Source organism: Brassica rapa, chromosome A05, assembly GCF_000309985.2.
Source record: "Brassica rapa cultivar Chiifu-401-42 chromosome A05, CAAS_Brap_v3.01, whole genome shotgun sequence".
Taxonomy (NCBI): Eukaryota; Viridiplantae; Streptophyta; class Magnoliopsida; order Brassicales; family Brassicaceae; genus Brassica; species Brassica rapa.
Genome location: NC_024799.2, coordinates 16,344,636 through 16,353,783, shown reverse-complemented (window position 1 = coordinate 16,353,783; position 9,148 = coordinate 16,344,636). Strand labels below are relative to the sequence as shown.

Sequence of the window (9,148 nt, the reverse complement as noted above, 5' to 3'; positions counted from 1 at the left end):
GTTACCACGGGTTCACAAGTTGGCTCGCGTTTTTCATCTAGAGCTGCGAAGATACGAGATTGCCAGAAGAATTCCGCTGAATCCTGACTTCGCGTATCTTTGCTGGAGGTCTCTTTCTCCGCTTTCTTAGGAGTAATTTCGAGGATCGGTCTCTTTCGTTTTAGTTCCGCGGCGAAACAAACCTGAGAAACTCTTGGATTTCCCCAGATTACCTCGACTCCGTTAGGGGTCGGGAACTTGAGGCAAAGATGGTAGGTTGATGGGATTGCGCGCATGGTGTTCAGCCATGGCGTCCCCATGATAACGTTGTAAGATGCGGGGCGGTCGACGACTAGAAACTCTGTGATGTTTGTCACGGTTCCGGCTTTGACAGCGAGTCTAATCGATCCGTAGGCCATGGTCGTTTCCCCCGAAAGCCCTAGCAGTGGGCTTGGGCATTTTGCGATCTCGGATTGACTGATCCCCATCTTTTCAAGAGTGTCTTTGAAGATGATATCGGCCGAGCTTCCGGTATCGATTAGTACTCTAGCGACATCGGTATCTCGAATTGTCAACTCGATAACAAGGAGATCGTTCCGAGGTTTGGCTCGATCGACCGTTTCTCCCCCCCTGAATGAGATGACATTCGCGCACGTCGAATCTCGCATGTCTTTCCTGATCGTTGAGTGGTTTTTGCGGGTTAGATTGATCCGTAAGTCCCCCTCCTTCTAGCGCCAAACTGTGGGAACCAAAATTCGCACTGTCGATTTCCGTTTAAATAAGGAAACTGAGAAAACCCTAGTTTCCCAGAGGACCCGGATATCTGTTAATTACCACACGTCAAGCAATCAGAACACGAGAATAACAACGATAAAAATAAGAAATCGAAAAGAGAGCAAAGTAGATCTTATTCCGAATCTGCGTATGAGCGTTACAACAAGGTATAAGCCTGGGCTCGAGAGCTGTCGGCGAGATTCCTAGTTCTAGCAACCCTAAGACGGCTAAACCTAATTGAGTCGCAGCTCGAAATAAAAAAACGGAAAGTTGCCTAAATCGCTCTAAGTGCTAAGTTTGCTCTGAAAAAGTTCCTCCTTCTGCTCCTCGCCTAGGACTCCTTATATACTAGCTCCAAGGTCGGTTTACGCTTTTACTCTTCTGCCCTTAAGCCGTCATAGCATAAAAATGGAGATATTCCATTTTTCCCGATCTTCACAATTATCTTCAAAACTTCCGTATTTATCCGCGGAAACTTGACATTTATCCTTCCTCGTGGGCCAAGCGCGAACCATGCTGTGGTTCACGGGCTTTTGGTTAGGAAAAATCGTAGGATGGGCCTCGAGTCGTGTTTTAGGTCCCTTTGGGCCGTCTTCTGACTCGACACGTTTACTACAAGTTTTTCCGCGGTTTCTAATCCGCGAAGTTTGATCGATGAATTAGAATAGCGGGAACATAGACTGAGCTTGCTACGGTCTTCGGGAGATAGCATTCGAAGGTTTGACGAGAATGCAAGGACTGGTGTCGTATCGATGTTCGGAAAGGTTCAATCGCTACACAGCGACCGAACTTTGGCTCGAGCCCGGTCGCTATGTAGCGACCGAGCGAAACGAGTGCTCGGTCGCTACGTAGCGACCGAGCTTCGGCTTGAGCTCGGTCGCTACGTAGCGACCGAGCGGGACGATCGCTCGGTCGCTACGTAGCGACCGAGCTTTGGCTCGAGCTCGGTCGCTACGTAGCGACCGAGCTTTGGCTCGAGCTCAGTCGCTACGTAGTGACCGAGCGGGACGATCGCTCGGTCGCTACGTAGCGACCGAGCGGGACGATCGCTCGGTCGCTACGTAGCGACCGAGCGGGACGATCGCTCGGTCGCTACGTAGCGACCGAGCTTTGGCTCGAGCTCGGTCGCTACGTAGCGACCGAGCGGGACAGCGACCGAGCTTGGCCGAGCTCGGTCGCTACGTAGTGACCGAGCGGGACGATCGTTCGGTCGCTACGTAGCGACCGAGCCTTGGCTTGAGTTCGGTCGCTACGTAGCGACCGAGCGGGACGATCGCTCGGTCGCTACGTAGCGACCGAGCGGGACGGACGTTCAGTCGCTGCGTAACGACCTGTTTCGAGCTTTCGTCGGACGTCTCGATTCTTTCTTCCGCCAAGCTTTTTCGTAAGGAAGAATCTATTTCGAAAAGTACTCTTCGGAGAAACTCTTATTTTCTTCTTCGGACGTTTTGAATGTTAAATTTGTCGTAACCGTTTTTGACCCCAACACTCCTGATCCACTTTTACTCCATCTGCACTCACAACAAAGCCTAGGAAGACCAAGTTATCCGTACAAAAAGTGCATTTCTTAAGGTTAGCAAACAGTTTTTCTTTTCTCAATACATCAAGAACAGACTTGAGATGATCTATATGTTCTTCTAGGTTCTTACTGTAAACAAGGATATCATCAAAGTATACTACCACAAACAAACCTATGAAAGTTCTAAGCACATGGTTCATCAATCTCATAAACGTGCTAGGAGCATTGGTTAATCCAAAAGGCATGACTAACCACTCATACAACCCATGCTTAGTCTTAAAGGCTGTTTTCCACTCATCTCCCTCTTTCATTCTTATTTGATGATATCCACTCTTCAAATCTATCTTAGAAAAGACACTAGAACCATGCAATTCATCAAGCATATCATCTAATCTAGGAATAGGGTGGCGATACTTTACTGTTATATTGTTGATTGCTCTACAATCAACACACATGCGCCAGCTCCCATCTTTCTTAGGCACAAGGAGCACAGGTACAGCACATGGGCTCATATTCTCACGGATATGGCCTTTCTCCATCAGTTCCTCAACCTGTCTTTGTAGCTCCTTGGTTTCCACAGGATTAGTTCTGTATGCTGGTCTGTTGGGAAGAGTAGCTCCTGGAACGAAATCAATCTGATGCTCAATCCCTCGAATAGGTGGCAAACCTATGGGATTATCTTCTGGAAATACATCATGGTATTCCTGTAAAAGAGCTGACATCTCACTCGGATACACCGGTGTACAATCAGTTAGAGACAAAAGAGATTCTTTAAAAATAAATAAGAGAACCGGTTGATGAGAATAAAGAGATCTTTTGATTTCACTAGCTTTAGCATAGAAGTTGTGTTGCTTATCTGGTTTGAGATCAATCTCTTTCTTTTTCTGAAGCTGAAGTTGATCTTCATGCACTTCTTTAGGAGTTAGAGGCACCAAGACAGTTCGCTTGCCGTTGAACTCAAAAGAATGTTTGTTGGTGAAGCCATCGTGAATGACACGTCTATCAAACTGCCAAGGCCTTCCAAGTAATATGTGGCTGGCTTCCATGGGTATCACATCGCAGAGAATGTCATCTTCATACCTCCCAATGGACAAGGGTATAGAAACCTGAGTAGATACCCTCATCTCGCCTTCTTCATTAAGCCATTGTAGTCGATAAGGTCTAGGATGTTTCTGAATTTTCAATCCAAGCTTCTTTACCATTATTTCACTAGCAACATTGACACAGCTTCCACCGTCAATGATCAGGCTGCAGACCTTTCCTTGCACCAGAAAACGTGTGTAGAACAAGTTCTCTCTTTGTTCTTGTTCCTCAGTTTTGTTTTGCAAACTGAGAGTCCTTCTTGCAACCAAAAGTCTACCTTGAACTGGTTCCTCCTCATACTCTGCTTCTGATAGTTCTTGATCAGTCTTTAGTTTCTCATCTTCAGATTCAAACTCTCCATTCTCCAGAAGAATCATAACTCTCTTGTTAGTACACTCATTAGCATAGTGCCCACGCCCTTGGCACTTAAAACACTTCACATCTCTTGCACGCGAACTTGTAGCCTCCACTTTACCCTTATCTTTGTTGTAGATGCTACTAGACTTAGGCTCTTCTTTTGGCTGTGGCTTGCTCTCCTTCTGATAACTTGGTTTATCTTCCTTAGAGGTCTGATATCTACTGGAACCATAGCTGCCACGCGCATAACTTCTTCTCTTAACTTGCTGCTCCACCAAGATAGCTTTGTGTAGCATCTCCTCTATTTCCAAGTAGTGTTGCATCTCCACTCTGTCTTGTATCTCACGGTTGAGGCCACCAAGAAAACGTGCCATAGTAGCTTCACTGTCCTCAGATACACAAGCTCTCAGCATAAGCAATTCCATCTCTTGAAAGTATTCCTCTACAGACTTTGATCCTTGTGTAAGCAGTCTCAGCTTTTGATGAAGATCACGGTGATAATGACTTGGTACAAACCTCTTGCGCATCACAGCTTTCATCTCTGCCCATGTTTCAATGGGAAATTCACCATTGCGCCTCTTGTTTGTAACCAACTGATCCCACCAGCTCAAAGCATAATCATTGAACTCGGTAGCAGCCACTTGAATCTTCTTAGTCTCTGAGTAATGCTGACAGTTGAAAACGAGTTCTATCTTCTTTTCCCACTCAAGATAGGCATCTGGATCAGCTTTGCCATGGAAAGGAGGGATCTTAAGCTTCAATCCTGATAGCTCATTGCGTCTATACCTTCGGCCCTCATGATCATGTCGAGATCTTCTACTGCTATGTCTCGAACCGGAGCTATGGCTACTTCTCTCATAGAAGTTATCAGTTTCTTCTGATCCAGCATGCTCACGCTGGCCTTGTCTGTTTCTTCTTTGCTCACGTATCTGGCCAGATGCTTGTTCTTGCCCATCATTCGGTCTCTGATCATACTTCTCTTCCAGAAACTTCACCATCGCTTCCATCACTTGTTTGGTGATTGCTTCTTGTAACAACTTATTCCTTCTCACAAAGGTTTCATCATCCTCCTCAGACCCCATTGCTTCCTGATACACGAAAAGCTTGAACCAGTAAGTAGTTCAAAAGAATTCAGAACTCAAGATTCAAATAAGGAAACAAAGTATTCAAACAAAGCGGCAAATGAAGATACTTGAACAACACGCGACGATTTGAATTCTATCACTTTCGAAATTGAAACAACAACTCAGATTTAGCAGAAAAGGATTCGAGATTCAACAGGTGATGATTTGAGATTCAATGGCTACGGATCTTATGTTATCAACAAAGATCGAAACACACAACCACACTAAACTTTCAGATTTAAGAAACCGTAACGTGATCAACAAGAATGCGAAAGGTTTTGTATAGAACTTGATCGAAATTCTTAGATCTAGCAATATGAGACACGAAACAATCAGATCTAACAATCTTGATAATGAAACAAACAGATCAAGTGAGAATAAACACACAAGAACCAAATGATCAAAGATATGAAACGATAAAGAGTAGATCTTATGAACAAACAAAAGAGAAATCGAAACTCCCCTTCCAGAGTGCTCTGATACCACTTAATGAGATCCTAGGACTCTTCTCTGGATGGTTTTGGATAGATCCTTGCATAAACGAATCAAAGACTCAAGTTTATCAAGGTGGTGGATCGAATGGTGACACAAGAGGCTGCGGAGAGGCTTCTTGATACTCCTAGGCTTAGATCGGATATGACACACCTTTCTAAAGCCCTTGGGCGTTGGATATTACACACCAACAGACTGGATACTACACACCAGACACTCTCTTAACTCGTGAAAGCAAGGGAGAAGAAAACACAAAGGTTTAAGTGAAAGAAAACTTGATGGATGCTAGGGTTGCCGTCACACACATATATATAGTGAAAGGCTTGGAACAGGCTCCAAGCATTTCGAAATTAAAGGAACAGGCTCCTCTAATTAATGTAGAAACAAAGACATAACTTAGATAGAGTTTTGAAAATAAAAGACATAAGTACTTAGAAATAAAAGATAACATAAGGTTCTCCATGTGGTTTGGTCCGAGAGTATCAACTAGGTGATAAGATAGCAAGACTATGGCCTCGTTAAAAACCTATCATTGCAAAACCCAATGGGACAAAAACAATGATAGGAAAAGAGCACACATAGCTTGCTAGCCTAGATGATACTCAGCTTGATGGTAAGATGGCTTGAATGGTGATAAGTGTATCTTGAAGTATCAAGCTTCCTCCAAGACATTCTTCTTGCTCCAAGGACTTCCTGATTAGTCCTCCAATAGCTTCTTTGAGTTTCCTAGCTCTGGCTCGAGTTATGGGACCTTTAGGAATGGTTAAGACCTCATCTTCTTCAGCTGGTTCATATCTAAACTCTCCATCTCTATCTCCATCAGCTGGCTGGTCCATGATCATATCATATCACAAGATCGATATGCTAAGAAGATCCTCGAAGAAGATGGTATGAACAATTGCAATCTTACTCATATACATATGGACATGAACGTCAAGCTATCTAAGTCGTCACGAAAAAGAGACATCGACGAGAGGGAGTATAGAAGAAGCATTGGGTGCCTTCGCTATTTATTACACACACGGCCTGATCTTTCTTTCAGTGTCGGTATGCTTAGTAGATATATGCAACAACCTAAGGAGTCTCACGGTGCGGCTTTGAAACAAGTACTGAGGTAATTGCGAGGTACTACTAATCTTGGTTTGAGGTTTACACGATCGTCAAGGCAAGCATTGGTGGGATTCAGTGATAGTTCTCACAATGTCGACGATGATGATGGCAAGAGTACAACCGGATATATCTTTTATCTTGGAGACAGTCCCATAACCTGGTGTTCTCAAAAGCAAGAGATTGTGGCATTATCATCCCGTGAGGCAGAACTTATGGCCGCCACGGAAGCTGCGAAGAAAGCCATATGGCTCCAGGAACTGTTAAGTGAAGTCGTGGGTGATGGTTGCAAAAGGGTGGTTATACGGGTTGATAATAAGTCTGTGATTGCACTCACTAAGAACCCCGTTTTTCATGGTCGAAGCAAACACATTCACAGGAGGTTTCACTTCATACGAGAGTGCGTTGAAAACGATCAAGTTGAGGTGGAACACGTCCCGGTAAATAAGCAACGAACTGATATACTTACTAAGTCCCTTAGCCGAGTTCGTTTTGCTGATATGAGGAGTTTTATTGGAATGCAAGTAGTATGTGAAGATGAAATCAAGCTTAAAGGGGAGACTGTTGGTTTAAGCTTGGGAGCTAGCTTGAACCACAAGCTATCCTAAATCTAATGTTATGTTTATCAATAGAGATTAGGAAATACTGAAAGAATAATTACTAATAGGATTAGGATTATCTAGTCCTATATATGTTGTTGTATCACCGACAAATTGTGAGAGGTGATTAAGCTTTAGTTTTTTAGTTATTTTTCTAAAGCAATACGAAAGTGAGTTTGTGAATTCGATCTTTTGATTTCTATAAAAATAAATTATTATTGTAGAGATTTGCAAAATTCTTTCGAGCTAAACTCATACCACAGTATTGTTAGACTACATACAACAATGATCACTCTCATAAATATAATGGTTACAACTTAATTTAAGTAATCATACTTTTTCATGTTTGTCGCAATTTTATAAATATCAAAGCTCATTTGAAATCATAAAGACTCATGGTTAAATGTGATTTTATTTAAAGTCAGTGAAGACCATATTAACTCATTTTGATATCTATATGTATTTAACAGAACATTTTTCAAAAATTTGTTCGGTTTTCGGTGCGGGTTGGACTGATATTGGTTTTCGGATATAACATCATAAGAACCGCTCGAATATATAGGTCAGGTCTAATAGAGTATGAGACTTTGATTTCTGGGTCGATTCCAAGTTGGTTTTTTTGGGTAAGAATATTCTTTATTAATTATGTTAGGTAACTACTAAGAAAATATAATATGTTGCAGACTTTAGGAATAAAGTTTAAATAATTAATTAAATTAATATGGAACACAAATATTATTAAAAAAAAAACAAAAATAAAAAATTAAATTTATTATAGTTAAAACAAAAAATATACCCGCCTTTTGAAAGGGCGGGTCAGAATCTAGATTAATTTATTCAACTAGACATTAGTTTATTCAAATTTTAAATATTTTACATAGACATTAAGTTTATCAATTAACAAAGCACATGATGTTAAAAATTGGGTTTAACCAGGTTTAAGTGGAATTTTAATAGAAATAAATATTCATAAAAACTCATTTAGTTTAATGGGTTTTAAATAGGTTATTCGATTAAAAAATATTTATTAAATGTGATTTTACTTAAAGTTAGTGAATACCATATTAACCTACTTACACATATATATATATATATATATATATCAGAATATTTAAAAATTAGATTTTTAAAAATATTTTTCAAAAAAATTGTTCAGTTTTTGGTGCGGATCGAGTTTGATATTAGTTTTCGGATATAACACTTTAAGAACCATTCAAATATATAAGTAAGGTCTAATAAAGTATGAGATTGTGATTTTCGAGTCGATTCTGAAACGATTTTTTTAGGTACAAATATTCCTGACTAATTATGTTAGGTACTAAGAAAATATAATATGTTGCAACCTTTATGAATAAAATTTAAAATTAATTTCTGAAATGCATATGGCATAAATGTATAGTTATGCAATTTGATATATTTAATATAGTTACCAAAAATTCAAATTAATATTAAACACAAATATGATTACAAGAAAAACAAAATATAAAAATTAAAATTTTCAAAAAAAAATTAAAAAAAAAATATACTCGTCATTTCAAGAGCCGGTCATAATATAGTAAATTATTGAACAAATAGACATATATGAGAGTTGTTTCAAAAAAAAAAAAAAAAGACATATGTGAGAGTTCAAATGAATAGGCTGATTTTTTTTTGAAACACCTTTTTTTTTAGGGGTGCAACACGAGGACTTCCCGGAAGATCAACTATTCTAATACTACTCTCGCCCAAGCACGCTTAACTGCAGAATTCTGATGGGATCCGGTGCATTAGTGATCATATGATTGCACCCGAATAGGCTGATTTATCTTTGGAAAAAAGGAATAGACTGAAAAGTTATTTTTGTTATATTCATTCATATGTAGGGTCCCTCGAGAATATGGACGGTGAGATTGACATGGAGACCTTTTTGACCACCGGATTATCCAGGTCCGTACGGATTGCGAGTGTGGTGGTTAGTGGCGGTGGTAGTGACCTCACGTAACCATTTATTTTCTTTTAGTGGAAAATTCGACACGCGAGGCTTTACTATAATCCAATAAATTATTTGGATGACAGTCTTTTTTTTTTCTTTTTCTTTTTTGTGAAACATTTTGGATGACAGTCTGGCTTCAGTA

General features: G+C 40.5%; 1 pseudogene; it reads right to left on the bottom strand.

Annotated features, from left to right (window-relative positions):
• Window positions 1–8,704: 8,704 nt before the first annotated feature.
• Window positions 8,705–8,823, bottom strand: LOC117134451 (annotated as a pseudogene).
• Between the last annotated feature and the right edge of the window lie 325 nt (window positions 8,824–9,148).